Source organism: Thalassophryne amazonica, chromosome 8 (genome assembly GCF_902500255.1).
Source record: "Thalassophryne amazonica chromosome 8, fThaAma1.1, whole genome shotgun sequence".
NCBI lineage: Eukaryota > Metazoa > Chordata > Actinopteri > Batrachoidiformes > Batrachoididae > Thalassophryne > Thalassophryne amazonica.
Window position 1 is genome coordinate 87,627,237 of NC_047110.1, and position 18,648 is coordinate 87,645,884.

An 18,648-nucleotide genomic window follows, 5' to 3' on the forward strand; every position below is an offset into this window, starting at 1 on the left:
ACTTCTGTGCTAGTCACAGTTTTTCCATCACAAACACCATGTTCGAGCACAAGGGTGTCCATAAGTGCACGTGGCACCAGGACACCCTGAGCCGGAGGTCGATGATCGACTCTGTAGTCGTATCATCTGACCTTCGGTCACATGTCTCGGACACTCGAGTGAAGAGAGGGGCAGAGCTGTCGACTGATCACCACCTGGTGGTGAGTTGGATCCGCTAGGAGGGTAGGAAGCCAGTAAGACCTGGCAGGCCCAAACGTATCGTGAGGGTCTGCTGGGAACTCTCTGTCAGCGAGGTCTTCAACTCCCACCTCCGGGAGAGCTTCTCCCAGATCCCAGGGGAGGTTGGAGACATAGAGTCCGAGTAGACCATGTTCTCCACCTCCATTGTCGATGCGGCTGCTCGTAGCTGTGGTCGCAAGGTCTCTGGTGCCTGTTGCGGTGGCAATACCCGAACCACGTGGTGGACACCGGAAGTAAGGGATGCCATCAAGCTGAAGAAGGAGTCCTACTTATCTTTGTTGGTAGGTGGGACCCCAGAGGCAGCTGACAGGTACCGGCAGGCCAAGCGTGCCGCAGCCCGTGCGGTCGCAGAGGCAAAAACTCAGGTCTGGGAGGAGTTCGGGGAGGCTATGGAGGAGGACTATCGGTCGGCCTCGAAGAGATTCTGGCAAACCGTCCGACGCCTCAGGAGGTGGAAGCAGCTCTCCACCAGCACTGCTTAAGGTGCGGGTGGGGAGCTGTTGACCCTGACTGGGGATGTTGTCGGGCGGTGGAAGGAGTACTTCAAGGAGCTCCTCAATCCCATCATCACGTCTTCCGAAGAGGAAGCAGAGACTGGGGACTCGGAGGCGGACTCATCCATTACCCAGGCCGAAGACACCGAGGTGGTTAGAAAGCTCCTCGGTGGCAAGGCTACTGGGATGGATAAAATCCGTCCTGAGTACCTTAAGTCTCTGGATGTTGTGGGGCTGTCTTGGCTGACACGCCTCTGCAACATCGCGTGGCGATCTGGAACAGTGCCTCTGGATTGGCAGACCGGGGTGGTGGTCCCTCTGTTTAAGAAGGGGGACCGGAGGGTGTGTTCCAACTATAGGGCGATCACACTCCTCAGCCTCCCCGGTAAGGTCTATTCCAGAGTACTGGAGAGGAGAATTCGACCGATGGTCAAACCTCGGATTCAGGAGGAGCAGTGTGGTTTTCATCCTGGTCGCGGCACACTGGACCAGCTCTACACGCTCTATCGGGTGCTCGAGGGTTCATGGGAGTTTGCCCAACCAGTCCACGTGTTTTGTGGATCTGGAGAAGGCATTCGACCGTGTCCCTCGGCGCGCCCTGTGGGGAGTGCTCCGGGAGTATGGGGTCAAGGGTCCTTTGCTAAGGGCTATCCGGTCCCTGTACAGCCGCAGCAGGAGCTTGGTTCGCATTGCCGGTAGTAAGTCAAACCTGTTTCCAGTGCACGTTGGCCTCCGCCAGGGCTGCCCTTTGTCACTGGTTCTGTTCATTATTTTTATGGACAGAATTTCTAGGCACAGCCAGGGTGTAGAGGGGGTCTGGTTTGGGAACCACAGAATCTTGTCTCTGCTGTTTGCGGACGATGTGGTTCTGTTGGCTTCATCAAATCAGGACCTTCAGCGTGCACTGGGGCGGTTTGCAGCCGAGTGTGAAGCGTCCGGGATGAAAATCAGCACCTCCAAATCCGAGGCCATGGTTCTCGACCGGAAAAAGGTGCTTTGCCCTCTTCAGGTCGGTGGAGTGTCCTTGCCTCAAGTGGAGGAGTTTAAGTATCTCGGGGTCTTGTTCACGAGTGAGGGACGGATGGAGCGTGAGATCGATAGACGGATCGGTGCAGCATCTGCAGTGATGCAGTCGCTGTATCGGACCGTCGTGGTGAAGAGACAGCTGAATAGGGGGGCAAGGTTCTCGATTTACCGATCGATCTACGTTCCGATCCTCACCTATGGTCATGAGATTTGGCTCATGACCGAAAGAACGAGATTGCGAGTACAAGCGGCCGAGATGAGTTTCCTCCGCAGGGTGGCTGGGCGCTCCCTTAGAGATAGGGTGAGGAGCTCGGTCACTCGGGAGGAGCTCAGAGTCGAGCCGCTGCTCCTCCACGTCGAAAGGAGTCGTTGAGGTGGCTCGGGCATCTTTTCCGGATGCCCCCTGGACGCCTCGCTGGAGAGGTGTTCCGGGCACATCCCACTGGGAGGAGGCCCCTGGGAAGACCCAGGACACGCTGGAGGGACTACATCTCTCGGCTGGCTTGGGAACGCCTTGGGGTTCAACCGGAAGAGCTGGAGGAGGTGTGTGTGGATCGGGAGGTCTGGGCGGCTTTGCTTGAGCTGCTGCCCCCGCGACCCGACTCCGGATAAAGCGGAAGAAAATGGATGGATGGATGGATGGATGGATGGATGTTTTTAGGAATCCGCTAGCTTAGCGCAGCTACTAGCTCTTAGCCGGTTTAGCATGGCGGCTTCTCCTGTCTCTCCCACACTTTTCTGCTCTGGGTGTGAAATGTTTAGTTATTCCTCGGCCTCCTTTAGCAGTAATGGTACTTGTAATAAGTGTAGCTTATTCGTAGCTTTGGAGGCCAGGCTGGGCGAATTGGAGATTCGGCTCCGCACCTTGGAAAATCCTCCTGGTCTAGTGGTTAAGGTGTTGGGCTTTAGTCCAGAAGATCATTGGTTCAAATCCCCGCCTGACTGGAAAATCAGTAAGGGTCCTTGGGCAAGGCCTTTAATCTCCTATTGCTCCCGGTGTGTAGTGAGCGCCTTGAATGGCAGCACCCTGACATCGGGGTGAATGTGAGGCATTATTGTAAAGCGCTTTGAGCATCTGATACAGATGGAAAAGCGGTATATAAATGCAGTCCATTTACCATTTACCTACAGCTAGCCAGGCCCCTGTAGTTGGTGCGGACCAAGGTAGCTTAGCCGCTGTTAGCTGTCCCCCAGCAGATCCCGAGCAGCCGGGAAAGCAGGCCGGCTGGGTGACTGTGAGGAGGAAGCGTAGTCCTAAACAGAAGGCCCCTGTACACCACCAACCTGTTCACATCTTTAACCGTTTTTCCCCACTCGGCGACACACCCGCCAAGGAACAAACTCTGGTTATTGGCGACTCTGTTTTGAGAAATGTGAAGTTAGCGACACCAGCAACCATAGTCAATTGTCTTCCGGGGGCCAGAGCAGGCGACACTGAAGGAAATTTGAAACTGCTGGCTAAGGCTAAGCATAAATTTGGTAAGATTGTAATTCACGTCGGCAGTAATAACACCCGGTTACGCCAATCGGAGGTCACTAAAATTAACATTGAATCGGTGTGTAACTTTGCAAAAACAATGTCGGACTCTGTAGTTTTCTCTGGGCCCCTCCCCAAAAAGACCGGGAGTGACATGTTTAGCCGCATGTTCTCCCTGAATTGCTGGCTGTCTGAGTGGTGTCCAAAAAATGAGGTGGGCTTCATAGATAATTGGCAAAGCTTCTGGGGAAAACCTGGTCTTGTTAGGAGAGACGGCATCCATCCCACTTTGGATGGAGCAGCTCTCATTTCTAGAAATCTGGCCAATTTTATTAAACCCTCCAAATCGTGACTATCCAGGGTTGGGACCAGGAAGCAGAGTTGTAGTCTTACACACCTCTCTGCAGCTTCTCTCCCCCTGCCATCCCCCCAGTACCCCATCCCCGTAGAGAAGGTGCCTGCTCCCAGACCACCAACAACCAGTAAAATCTATTTAAGCATAAAAATTCAAAAAGAAAAAATAATACAGCACCTTCAACTGCACCACAGACTAAAACAGTTAAATGTGGTTTATTAAACATTAGGTCTCTCTCTTCTAAGTCCTTGTTAGTAAATGATATAATAATTGATCAACATATTGATTTATTCTGCCTTACAGAAACCTGGTTACAGCAGGATGAATGTTAGTTTAAATGAGTCAACACCCCCGAGTCACACCAACTGTCAGAATGCTCGTAGCACGGGCCAAGGGGGAGGATTAGCAGCAATCTTCCACTTCAACTTATTAATTAATCAAAAACCCAGACAGAGCTTTAATTCATTTGAAAGCTTGACTCTTAGTCTTGTCCATCCAAATTGGAAGTCCCAAAAACCAGTTTTATTTGTTGTTATCTATCGTCCACCTAGTCGTTACTGTGAGTTTCTCTGTGAATTTTCAGACCTTTTGTCTGACTTAGTGCTTAGCTCAGATAAGATAATTATAGTGGGCGATTTTAACATCCACACAGATGCTGAGAATGACAGCCTCAACACTGCATTTAATCTATTATTAGACTCTATTGGCTTTGCTCAAAATGTAAATGAGTCCACCCACCACTTTAATCATATCTTAGATCTTGTTCTGACTTATGGTATGGAAATAGAAGACTTAACAGTATTCCCTGAAAACTCCCTTCTGTCTGATCATTTCTTAATTTACATTTACATTTACTCTGATGGACTACCCAGCAGTGGGGAATAAGTTTCATTACACTAGATGTCTTTCAGAAAGCGCTGTAACTAGGTTTAAGGATATGATTCCTTCTTTATGTTCTCTAATGCCATATACCAACACAGTGCAGAGTAGCTACCTAAACTCTGTAAGTGAGATAGAGTATCTCGTCAATAGTTTTACATCCTCATTGAAGACAACTTTGGATGCTGTAGCTCCTCTGAAAAAGAGAGCTTTAAATCAGAAGTGCCTGACTCCGTGGTATAACTCACAAACTCGTAGATTAAAGCAGATAACCCGTAAGTTGGAGAGGAAATGGCGTCTCACTAATTTAGAAGATCTTCACTTAGCCTGGAAAAAGAGTCTGTTGCTCTATAAAAAAGCCCTCCGTAAAGCTAGGACATCTTTCTACTCATCACTAATTGAAGAAAATAAGAACAACCCCAGGTTTCTTTTCAGCACTGTAGCCAGGCTGACAAAGAGTCAGAGCTCTATTGAGCTGAGTATTCCATTAACTTTAACTAGTAATGACTTCATGACTTTCTTTGCTAACAAAATTTTAACTATTAGAGAAAAAATTACTCATAACCATCCCAAAGACGTATCGTTATCTTTGGCTGCTTTCAGTGATGCCGGTATTTGGTTAGACTCTTTCTCTCCGATTGTTCTGAGTTATTTTCATTAGTTACTTCATCCAAACCATCAACATGTCTATTAGACCCCATTCCTACCAGGCTGCTCAAGGAAACCCTACCATTATTTAATGCTTCAATCTTAAATATGATCAATCTATCTTTGTTAGTTGGCTATGTACCACAGACTTTTAAGGTGGCAGTAATTAAACCATTACTTAAAAAGCCATCACTTGACCCAGCTATCTTAGCTAATTATAGGCCAATCTCCAACCTTCCTTTTCTCTCAAAAATTCTTGAAAGGGTAGTTGTAAAACAGCTAACTGATCATCTGCAGAGGAATGGTCTATTTGAAGAGTTTCAGTCAGGTTTTAGAATTCATCATAGTACAGAAACAGCATTAGTGAAGGTTACAAATGATCTTCTTATGGCCTCGGACAGTGGACTCATCTCTGTGCTTGTTCTGTTAGACCTCAGTGCTGCTTTTGATACTGTTGACCATAAAATTTTATTACAGAGATTAGAGCATGCCATAGGTATTAAAGGCACTGCACTGCGGTGGTTTCAATCATATTTGTCTAATAGATTACAATTTGTTCATGTAAATGGGGAATCTTCTTCACAGACTAAAGTTAATTATGGAGTTCCACAAGGTTCTGTGCTAGGACCAATTTTATTCACTTTATACATGCTTCCCTTAGGCAGTATTATTAGAAGGTATTGCTTAAATTTTCATTGTTACGCAGATGATACCCAGCTTTATCTATCCATGAAGCCAGAGGACACACACCAATTAGCTAAACTGCAGGATTGTCTTACAGACATAAAGACATGGATGACCTCTAATTTCCTGCTTTTAAACTCAGATAAAACTGAAGTTATTGTACTTGGCCCCACAAATCGATCGATCTCTGCTCCCCTCCACAGCATGTCTTTTTCCTGGTTCTCTCCCTCAGCCCCAACCAGTCCCAGCAGAAGACTGCCCCTCCCTGAGCCTGGTTCTGCTGGAGGTGTCTTCCTGTTAAAAGGGAGTTTTTCCTTCCCACTGTAGCCAAGTGCTTGCTCACAGGGGGTCGTTTTGACCGTTGGGGTTTTACATAATTATTGTATGGCCTTGCCTTACAATATAAAGCGCCTTGGGGCAACTGTTTGTTGTGATTTGGCGCTATATAAAAAAAAAAAAATTGATTGAAATTGATTGAATTGAGGTTGTCCTAAAAGTTCCCTGAAAAGCCATCAGTTAATTCAAAATACTGCAGCTAGAGTACTGACGGGGACTAGAAGGAGAGAGCATATTTCACCCATATTGGCCTCTCTTCATTGGCTTCCTGTTAATTCTAGAATAGAATTTAAAATTTTTCTTCTTACTTATAAGGTTTTGAATAATCACGTCCCATCTTATCTTAGGGACCTCATAGTACCATATCACCCCAATAGAGCGCTTCCCTCTCAGACTGCAGGCTTACTTGTAGTTCCTAGGGTTTTTAAGAGTACAATGGGAGGCAGAGCCTTCAGCTTTCAGGCTCCTCTCCTGTGGAACCAGCTCCCAATTCGGATCAGGGAGACAGACACCCTCTCTACTTTTAAGATTAGGCTTAAAACTTTCCTTTTTGCTAAAGCTTATCGTTAGGGCTGGATCAGGTGACCCTGAACCATCCCTTAGTTATGCTGCTATAGACTTTGACTGCTGGGAGGTTCCCATGATGCACTGAGTGTTTCTTTCTCGTTTTGCTCTGTATGCACCACTCTGCATTTAATCATTGGTGATTGATCTCTGCTCTCTTCCACAGCATGTCTTTTTCCTGATTCTCTCCCCTCAGCCCCAACCAGTCCCAGCAGAAGACTGCCCCTCCCTGAGCCTGGTTCTGCTGGAGGTTTCTTCCTGTTAAAAGGGAGTTTTTCCTTCCCATTGTCGCCAAGTGCTTGCTCACAGGGGGTCGTTTTGACCGTTGGGGTTTTTCTGTAATTATTGTATGGCTTTTGCCTTACAATATAAAGCGCCTTGGGGCAACTGTTTGTTGTGATTTGGCGCTATATAAATAAAATTGATTTGATTTGATTAACCATCAGATGACAAAGTAAAACTTCTTAAGTGGGGGGACTGTTCAGTTGGCAACATGGGTCTCGCTCAAACATGGTGTTGCACAGAGATTTGTTGCTTCTTCACAGTTATTGGGAAATTAAGGCCCTTCTGGAATGGGAATATTAATGGCACCTAACTTGGGTCTGATTCATCCTGGGATTTTAATAAATAACTCTATAAATGCACACATTAACTTATGTTTGAATACCTTCGGTGACCGCATTTCATGCTGACTTTCGTGGCGAGTCAAACCAGAAGCACTTCAAGCACACAGGGGATGAAGGGACTCTGAAAGACTCTATTGGAAAGACTGAAGGTGAAAGCATGGGAAGCAGTGGAGACTCTGACAACGTTATACAGGGCTATGTGTTGGGAAGCTTGGTGTACCGTATGCTTGAACCGATCTAATCCCATACCCTCATCCCATACCCTCACAGCTCTCACGGACACGTCGACTGCATGCATGGTTTATTACGACGATGTGAACATCAAGATGTAGTATTAAATGAGGTGACGTCTAAGATCGACTACCCTGACTGCTCCACACACGGAACGCATACGTGGAAATCGTACAGAGCTGCTAATCCGTGTGACAGCAGCCGCTGCAGACACACTGGGCGGGTTCACGGTTACCATGCAAACAACAAATCCCAGCCGGACTGCAGCCGCATGGGGCATCAGCGGCCCCTCCGCCCCGGTGATGTGGATAATAATATGTAGCTCATGCTAGCTACTAAGGTTAGCCATTAGCCACCCAGTCAACACAGCCAGAGGACGCTGATGCTGTCCGCTCAGTAAACACTGTCAAAACTAATGTACCGATGCTGGAAAACACAACCAACAACACTGGCAGTTGGAGAAAGCCTACATTATCACACAGACGTGTCTTATTTTTCTTTTTAAAATACGAGTTAACCTAAAAGAGAGTTTTCTCTCTCGCTGTGTAAGAAAACCGTTAAAGATAAACATACCGTGAGTCCACACGGACAGCGTTCACTCAGTTGTTTCGGAGCTTCATTCGTCGTCCAGCGTCATATAATCTTTATATTTACTTTCCCGTTTCTTTAGAAAACACAGCCGAGGACAGCCGCGGCCCGGAGGGCAGGCAGCGCGGAGGGACGCTCGGAGTCGACTGAAGGAGAAGTTGGTCCGTTTCAACATGGAGAGTGAATGTGTGGAGTGAACTCTCCCGACGCTAAGTTCGAAGCGCGCACCGCTCGACACAGTATCGAATCTGCGAAGCATGGTCCAGCGAAAAAAAGATGTTTTGATGCTTGCTTCGAAACGCCGAAAACCACGTGATAGCCATTTGGAACAAAAGGATTTTTTTACATTTAAAAGCCGTTCATTTATTTAATTTTGGCCATTTTCTTGTATTTGGCATTTACGCATAAACCGAAATCTTACAGACTCAGTAATTAATTAATTAGACTACTCTTATGAAATTCTGACATTAATTTGCATTTGTCATGAGTTTTACATCCTGTACCAATTTGCAGTTGATCATAAAAAGTATGATAATACATTCCTATAATAACTGCTTCAACACTCAAAGTTTCGAAATTCCACTGTTGGTATTAAGATTATTAAGTTGGTATAAGAAATATGCAAAACAATATAAGGCAATTTAATTACAGGATTTGGTTTCACCACAGCATATCAGTCATTTCCATCTCACCCTGTCCTCTGTATCTTCCTCTGTCACACCAACCACCTGCATGTCCTCCCTCACCACATCTATCAACCTCCTCTTTGGCCTCCCTCTTCCACTCCTGCCTGGTGGCTCCATCCTCAGCATCCTTCTCTGTATATACCCTCGGCCGCTCCTCTGCACACGTCCACACCATCTCAATCTTGCCTCTCTGACACTCTCTCCATACTGCCCGACCTGAGCTGTCCCTGTAATATGTTCATTCCTAATCCTGTACTTCCTCATCACTCCCAAAGAGAATCACAACATCTTGAGCTCTACCCACCTCCAGCTCTGGCTCCTGTCTTTTTGTTAGTGCCACCATCTTTAAGACAAACAACATAGCTGGTCTCACTACTGTATTGTAGACTTTCCACTTCACTCTTGCAGATATTCTTCTGTCACAAATCACCCCTGCCGCCTTGCCCACTACCTGCACTCTTTAATTCACTTCTCTATCATACTTTCCATTACTTTGGACTTGACCCCAAGGATTCAAATTCATCTACTTTCACCACCTCTCTTCCTTGTAACTGCACTATTCCACTGGGCTCCCTCTCATTTACATACATGTACTCAGTCTTGCTCCTAGTCACATTCATTCCCCTTCTCTTCAGAGCGTATCTCCACATCTCTCCAGGCTTGTCTCAACCTGATCTCTACTCTCACTAAAGTTCAAAATGTCATCTGCAAACATCATAGCCCAGGGAGACTTCTGTATGATCTCATCCGTCAACCATCCATCACCATTGTGAACAAGAATCAACTCAGGGCTGATCCTTGGTGTAATCCCACCTCAGCATTTAATGAATCTGTCATTCCAACTGTGCATCTCACCACTGTCACACTGTCCTGGTACATATCGTGCATCACATACTTTTCTGCTACTCCAGACTTCCTCATAAAATACCACAACTCTTGGCACCCTGTCATAAGCTTTCTCTAAATCCACAATCACACAATGCAACTCCTTCTGGCCTTCTCTATACTTCTCCATCAGTACTCTCAGTGCAAACATTGTATCTGTAGTGCTCTTTCTTGGCATGAAACCATATTGATGCTAATAAATCTTCACCTGTTTTCTAAGCCTAGCCTCTACTTCATGCTGTGGCTGATCAGCTTTATGCCTCTGTAGTTACTGCAGCTCTGCACATCACCCTTGTTCTTAAAAATAGGAACCAGCACACTTGGTCACCACTTCTCAGGCATCCTCTCACTTTCCATAATTTTATTAAACAAATGGTTAGAAACTCCACTGCAATCCCACCTACGAGGGTAGGCTGAAAAGTTCTAAGGCTCACCAAGAAGGAGAAATGCCATTTCAATAAAACTTGGCATGCATTAAGTTCAACTCTTCTGATGACTGTGTTATTTTCTTCCAGGTTGTGAGGTAGTTTGTGGTTCATAGCCAAGTTTGAAAGTTCATTGTAGAGGAAAATGGCAAAAATGGACAAAATCTGGCATTGCGGTGTGATTAAGTACCTGCATAAGAAGGGATTAAAGCCCAAGGACATTCATGCGGATATGGTTGCTACATTAGGGGATGAAGCTCCCTCCATATCTACAGTGCAGAAGTGGGCAGGTGAATTTAAGAGGGGCAGAGAGAGCCTTGAAGACGACCCAAGGTATGGGTGGCCTGCAACAGCCACAACCCAGAAAAACATTGACCTTGTTCATGAAACGGTGATGGACGACAGATGATCGACGATTAATCAGCTAGCAGATGCTGTGGGAATATCCCGTGAGAGAATTGAACACATTCTGCATGAAGAACTTGGAATGTCAAAGGTATCAGCACGGTGGGTGCCACGTCTTCTGACGCCTGATCAGAAACGCACCAGGCTAGTCATGTCGAAGGCAAACTTGGCGCAATTTGAAGAGGATCCAGCCAATTACATGGAACGTTTTCTTACCCAGGATGAGTGTTGGGTTCACCACTTTGAACCAGAGACAAAAAAAACAATCAATGCAGTGGAAACACCCAAGGTCACCACCTCCAAAGAAAGCCAAGGTCGTTTGTCTGCGGGGAAGGTCATGGTTTCAGTTTTCTGGGATGCCAAGGGCATTGTGTTCATGGACTATCTTGAAAAGGGACAAACCATAAATGGACAGTACTATTCTAACCTACTGAGACAGTTACGCGAGGCTATCAAAAAGAAGCGGCCAGGAAAGCTGGCGAAAGGGGTGCTGTTCCATCAAGACAATGCCCCAGCTCACAAGTCAACAGTGGCCATGGCCACTATCCACAAGTGTGGATTCGAACTGGTAGATCACCCACCATACTCCCCTGACTTGGTACCCTCGGACTTTCATCTGTTCCCAAACCTGAAAAAAAACTTGGCTGGGAAGCACTATCGGAGCAATGATGAGGTGATGACTGCCGTTGAGGACTATTTTGACTCTCAAGATGAAAGCTTCTATGCCAAGGGAATCGAAGCACTCAAGCACCGCTGGAAGAAGTGTGTGGAGTTACAGGGAGACTATGTAGAAAAATAACCCTGAATTTGTTCAATTCAACAACTGCATCATAGTCAGCCTTAGAACTTTTCAGCCTACCCTCGTAGACATTTCCATGCCCCCCACTGGAATGCCAACTGGACCAAATGCCTTTCCACTCTTCATAACCACCCTAACTTCATCCTTACTAATTCCTTGCACTTCTTGATTTACTCTCTCTACATGATTCAGCCTTCTCTCTCTCTCTCTCTCTCTCTCTCTCTCTTCTTCATTCATCAGCTCATCAAAATATTCTCTGCACCTTCTTAACACACTCTCCTCCCTTGTCAGCACGATACCATCTTTACCACCCTAACCTGCTGCATATCTTTTCCAGCTCAGTCCCTTTGTCTGGTCAGTTGGTACAAACATCTTTCTCCTTGTTTAAGTTAATGCACAGCTCATTATGTGTCTTTTCCTTAGCCTTTGCCACTTCTCTTTTCACCTTACATGTCATATCCTTGTACTCCTGTCAACTTCCTGATGTTTTCCCTGAACATCTTCATTCCACCACCAAGTATCCTTGTCTAACTTCCACTGTCCAGATGTCACACCCAGTACCTTCCTAGTAGTCTCCCTCACCGCATCTGCAGTACTTTTCCAATTATCCAAAATCCCTTAATCTCATCCAGTGCCTGTCTCACCTCCTCCCTTAATTTTAGACAGCACACTTCTTCCTTCAGCTCTTACTCTTCTTCCCCCCTAAAGTCGCCCTACAAACCACCAGCCGATGCTGTGTAGCTGTACTCTCAGGTGCCACCACCTTAGAGTCTCCAATTTATTTTAGCTTGCATCTCCGACATAGAAGGTAGTCCACCTATGTGCACCTTCCTCTACCCTGATAGGTCAACATGTGCTCCTCCTTTTTCTTAGAGTAAGTATTCACCACAGCCATTTCCATCCTTTTATCAAAATCTACTATAATTTACCCTTCCACATTCCTGACCTTGATACCATATCTGCCCATTTCTTCCTCATCCCCTCTATTCTTTTCACCAACATGCCCATTGAAGTCCACTCCTATCACCACTTTTTCATGCTTGGACACACTCTCCACCACCTCATCTAACTCACTCCAGAATCTTTTTCACCTTCATCTCGCAACCTGTCTGTGGGGCATATGCGCTGATGATATTCATCATCACCCCTTCAGTTTCTGACAACACACTCATCATCCTGTCAGACACTCAATCTCCAACACACTCTTCCTTTAAAATGACTCAACAACATTTTTCTTCCTGTCCACACCATTATATAAAAACTTGAACCCACTACCTATGCACCTGCTTTTACTTCTCTTCCACATTGTCTCTTGTGCACACACAATAAGTCTACCTTTCTCCCCTCTATCATATCAGCCGGCTCTCTCCCTTTACCAGTCACCCTGCCAACATTCAGTGTCCCGACTCTCACTTCCACACTTCCTCTTCTCCCGCTGTTTCTGGACATGTTCTCGTCCTCTTCTTCTTCACCCAGCAGTAGTCCAATTATCGCAAGCACCCTGCTGGGCCATCATACTGGTGGCAGTCATCGTTTACCAAAACCTAAACCGAACCAGTATGGAAATTCTGTTTGTTCTCAGCATGGTTGTGTTGACTTGTTTTACACTGGATGTCCTTCCTGACGCAACCCTACTCCTTTATCCAGGCTTGGGACCAGCACCCAGAGTGTACTGCTGCACACCCCATGTGGCTGAGATTTGACCAACTTTAAGGTGAGCACCCTGCCTCCTTCTACCCTCCTCATTTATTCGGGCTTGGGACGGGCACTCTGAATGTACTCACTTTACACCCCATGTGCAGACATTAAACATTTCAAGATTAAGACCACAGTTGGGGCACATGAACAAAAATGGTGTTTGGACCCCTAAAATACATCATAAATGTTATTAAGTCACATTTTTTAGTCATTTTGTGTCATGATGTGCAATAACAGTGTGTGTATATTTATAGAGCATTAGATGACAAATTTTAAAATAAATCCAAGGTTTGACTGCTGTCATTTTAAATTGCCTGTATTTGTAGAAATATTCAAGCACACTATTAAAACACCTACTTTTGCAAACAAACAAAAAAAATGCAATGAATTCCTGTCTGAAAGCTTGTCACGTGACGTTGACTCAAATCATAGTATTATCCAACAGATGGCGCCAAAACAAATTGTGTCAACGTCTCGAGCCCATGAATCTTGCTTCGAAATGGTTTCTTCGAACATTAACGGACCTTCGTGCTGCTGATGTTTGAACGGCGACACCTGTGGGCACAGTGGAGAACAAAACTGACTCCAGTGACTGTAACCATGTAGTAATAATGCTGTTATAATGTACACTGACTGCTTTATGAAGGTTAACTATGTTAAACACGTACTGCTTTGTGTTATACATAAAGTACTCTGCAAAAGTTTTACGCATATTTAATGTGCTAAAAACAACAGTTAAGTACAAGCCAGAACTGTTATAAAAGTAAGTATGGATTTTTTTTACATTTAAATTATGTAAATTCAATAATGTGATAAAATAGCATGATTCTGTTATACATGGTCTCCTACCGAACAACTTTAACAAACTCATTCATCATTAAATATTGTGTATTTTTCATGTTGTGCCTAAAAAAATAACATATTTCATGTCCCTTGCCTACAGTTTCCGGTTTAGTAATCACCACGTCATCATTAATGAGTAATGTTACATCTACACTTAATTCATTGTATTTATTTATTTATTTATTGTCACTTTTAGTAATTTTTTATTTTCAGTTAGTTTTAGTTGAATTCTTCCTGTGTTTGACCAAAATGTAAATAAGCACCTGTTTTGGAAGCTTTTTTTGTGTTATCCTTGGTGCAACAGTAACATATATGTACTTTTATTACCAAAAATAAATAAAATCAAGTTAAACATATTATTAAGAAATAAATCTGCTTTTGTGGAGACAATCTAAACATGTCCTCTGTGGAATAAAATCCACTTTTATTGTTGAAGGTGAAGTGTCCTGTACATCTATATAAACATACATGAAGTGAACATGTATACTGGAGTACAAGTGTGTCGTTCAACAGGCAAAATATTACTGTCACCTCATCAAACACACAATTTCTACACAATTTCCATGAGTGAAGCATCTGCTCTCCTTCATGGGGACCTCACATACTGCACAAATTCCACATGAAGATGAACCAAGGTAAACACTAAAAGACCATCGATGTACAAATAAAAGGGGTTTTTTTTTGCACTAAACATACTGGGCAACATGACGGACCAAATCAAAAGGGAGCACGGGGCAAACATGGCCCCAATTTTGGCAACAGCAACGGCATTAATTCTGATGGTGAGATCGTTTCCTTCTTGGCCTTCCAAAGGTCAAATGTCACGGTTGGCTGTAGAAGAGCAGCTGTTCAGGACTCTTCGTAAGGACACTTAACATCATGATGGATTCAACTCAGGTTTTTAACAATAGTGTCAAAACACCAGCTCACTGTCCACTGAACCATCATGATTATGTGTCATCAAAGAACAAAATGCTCCATTTTAATGAAGAGCATAAAAAGTGATCCATCAGAAACAAAACATTGGAACCTGGAATTTTATTTCAAGAAGAAAAAAATCTGAAGAAGAAGCTGAGCCAGAAGGTGACTCTCAGTTTACGAGTCGATTTACCCTCTGAGCCTCACCTGTGGTCATGAACTTTGGATAATGACCCAAAGAATAAGATCACTGATACAAGTGGCGGAAATGAGATTCCTGTCGGATATCTGGGCTCCTGGATGGTGAGAAGCTCAACAATCCTGTAGGGACTTGGAGTAGAGCTGCTGCTTCTTCACACTGAAAGCAGCTGGTTCAGACATCTGGTGAGAATGAGCCCTGGTCGTCTCCCGAGGGAGGTCTTCCAGGCATGTCCAACCTGGAGCAGACACCGGAGAAGAACCAGGACACCTGGAGGGATTATATTTCCCAGATGACTTGCACTGTAAAAACAAAAAAGTTGTGTCAACTTAAAATTTCAAGGCAACGGTCGCCACTGGATTTTTGGGTTTTGAGGCCAACTAAAAATCTTAAGTTTGAACAAACAAATAAGTTTTTGTTGAGATAACTTATTATTCATGTGTAATATAACTTAAATTTTTGAGCTGAACACAAAGAATTCAGATAAATGAAAGCTGTGCTAACTTGTTATTTTTTTGTTCAGAAATTGTACCTTGCGTATGTATAACTTCAAATTTCCAGTTATACAAACTAAGTTGTCATTGTTGTCCATTTGGCTGCTTGCGCAAACACACAGCCGCCAGTGTTCCAAAGAGGTCTGCCATCCAAGTACTAACCAGATGCCGCACTGCTTAGCTTCTGAGATCTGACGGGATCAGGCTTACACAGAGCAGACCAGCTGCAAGCTCTACAACCTAAGAATTCTCACAAATAGAAGATGTGCCAACGTATTATTTTTTTGTTCAGAAAATGTACCTTTCATATGTATTAAGACTTCGAGTTTTGACTTCTACATACTAAGACTCATTTTGTCAACATGTTGTCTGTCATGTTGTGAAAGTGTAGTGACACGGACCCACAACAGGGGGCGCAAATGAACGGTCAATAGATGAGCCAAAAGGTAACAATTTAATGTTGTGAAACGTGCACAACGAACATACAGACAATCTCAGAATATAATTACAGTCACATTACAAAGGTGACGTGTGGGCAGGCTCGAGGATAGAAGACGTCTGTCCCGAGAAGAGCCGGAGCCACACGATTTCCGCCCCCACAGAACCTGGTGAATACTGGAGCCGCCAAGTCCCGAATTCCCAGGTGATCACCGTCCCCGACTGTCGGATCTGGTACTGCTGGCGAAGAACAAAGACAGTCAAGCGTGGGCGCTATATAAGAAAAAAGTTGATTGATTGATTGATTGCTGTTTTGCATAAAGTTAAATATTCATTAAATAGTTATGGATTATTAACATTGTACAATTCATTGATTGTTCCATATTTGACTTATTGTGTAGAAATCTGGGGATCAACATGTACAACTTATACACAACCTTTATTTATTTTGCAGAAAAGAGCTTTAAAAGTGATTAGCAACAGTCGTTTTAGAGATCCATCTAGTCCATTGTTCATTAAGTATAGGGTACTTAAATTTCATGATTTAGTTGATTTGAAATGATTACAAACAATGTACCAAGCGAATAACAATACCTTACCAATAAACATTCAAAATATGTTTGAAAAAAGAGTAAGTAGTTATAATTTGAAGGGCATAGAAGTCTTTAAAACAACAAGATTCAGAACCAAGATAAAGGAACAGAGTATTGCAGTGAATGGCATAAAATTATGGAACAACCTCAACAAAGAAATCAAAGAATCAAGGTCGCTTAAATTATTTAAAAAACATATTAAACTTGATGTATTTCGTAAGTATAAAACTATGAAATAAGTCAGTGGGCTGTGACAAAGCCAAAAATGTAATCTGTTAATAGTGTTTAGAATGTTGTTGTGTGTTGGGGGGGTGTGGCTGGACATTTTGGTGTTCTTTTCTTTTCTTTGCTCTCCAGGTGGTATGAAAACTGATTTGTCTGTGGAGAAGGTGCTGGCTGAAGAGTCCTTCACCCTCATCGTCATGTGCAGCACCTGTGGATGGTGCTCACATGCAACCTTAAAGACTTTCAGCTGAAGCAGATAATTAGATGCCGTTCTGCATTTAAGCCATGTGTGATTCAAGCAGAATTGCCAGGAACTCGACCTTGTGATGTTCGTTTGTGAGACGCTGAGGACCGCGCCTGGGTTTGACACATCGTGCCTGTGAAGCAGGAAGGGTGAGGGACACATGCTGTCAGCACACATCAGAGGTGATTAATTGTTTGACTACTTGTTGATAGTAACTTGGTATTTTGTTACGCAGTATATTTGAATTGTGATGAGAATTGTGCAGCTTGCTTCTCACTGCTGTGGCGTGCGGACAAGTGATCCTCCACCTGTTGTGAGAGGCTGCTCATTTGCATAAAGCTTAAAATACAGACCTGAATGTGTTGCTGATGGTGTGTGTCCTTCCCCGGCTTTTGTAAAAAAGTGCACGATTCTATCCCTTAACTGCTGGACTAGAAGGAGTTACATTGACAAAATTACACAACACACTTGACAGTCAGTGCCAACAGCCTGGTTTTCAAAATCAATTACCAACTTCAAAGCTAGAGTTCCAAGACAATACTCAAATAAAATACTCAGCTGTTAAGGATAAGACGCGGATTGAGGAGCGGTCCAGTATCTGACTGAACCCAGCATGAAATAATTAGAAGCAGTTCCAAAAAGAAAACACATTTATTTTTCTCCCTTTGTGCTATACATGAAATACTAAATAATTAGAGTTCTGGTGAGGTGAAACGGCGGCGCGCTCTCTCAGCGTCTCAACAGTCGGAGTCCGAACGTTCAGGACTCAGGAGTTCCGCCAACACCCCCCCAGGTGACTTTCCCAGACTGTACTCTGCGAAGGAGGAACAGAGATGAGATTATTCAACACTTATTACTACGAAATATTGTTTAGAGGCAAACTTATCAGCTACATGTTTAGGTCTGGTTTCAAAACTTAGTTCAAAGAGGCTGCTGCTCACAGCTAGTGGAGGATCATTAATCCGCACGCCACTGCCGTGAGGAGCACGCCAAACAATTTCCACCAATAATTACTTATAGCTGCATATAAACGCCAATTTACATTCACGGATAAACTTTTCAGAATATTCACCTCTGTCGTGTGCTGACAACGTTTGCCTCTCACCCTCGTCCTCCTTCACAGGCGCGATGTCAGACTCTGAAACGGCCCTCAGCGTCCCCACACGCTTATCCAACTCACTGCTGGCTTAAATGTAGTTCTTCATTACTACATTGGTACCAGCTGGAAGTCCTCAGATCTGCACGTGAACATCACAGGTGTCGTGGATTGTCCTGTTAGAGAGCCGCACGAGAATGCAACAGGTGCAGCCAATCATCGTAACAGAGGAGAGAGACTCTTCTGCAGCACATTTTCCTCAGAGAACAGCCCCAAATCACCTGGGAAGGAAAATAAACACAAAACAACCCAACCTTGTCCAGCCAAACCCCCCCAACACACAACACTCAACTTTATGGAGATAAAAATCCACGCAGGACAAGTGTACAGGAAAAATGTCAGAAAAACAGACCCCTGCAGATTTGAGTTGGAAACCCCATTTTTTGCGAAAGCAAACTCAAAGAATTCAGTCATAGCCTCAAACCTATATTTTTAAGTTTTGCCAACCTAACTTTTGACATGAGACCAACATTACACAACAAACATTACAGT

General features: G+C 44.3%; 1 protein-coding gene across 2 annotated transcripts in view; it reads right to left on the minus strand.

The window, feature by feature from the left end:
- Nucleotides 1–8,460, minus strand: part of osbpl5 (oxysterol binding protein-like 5) — a 149,236-nt gene extending 140,776 nt beyond the window's left edge. For both annotated transcript variants that reach the window (XM_034176894.1, XM_034176893.1), the window contains exon 1: nucleotides 8,134–8,460. The gene's annotated coding sequence lies outside the window, so the exon portion shown is untranslated. The remainder of the gene's footprint in view (nucleotides 1–8,133) is intronic.
- Between the last annotated feature and the right edge of the window lie 10,188 nt (nucleotides 8,461–18,648).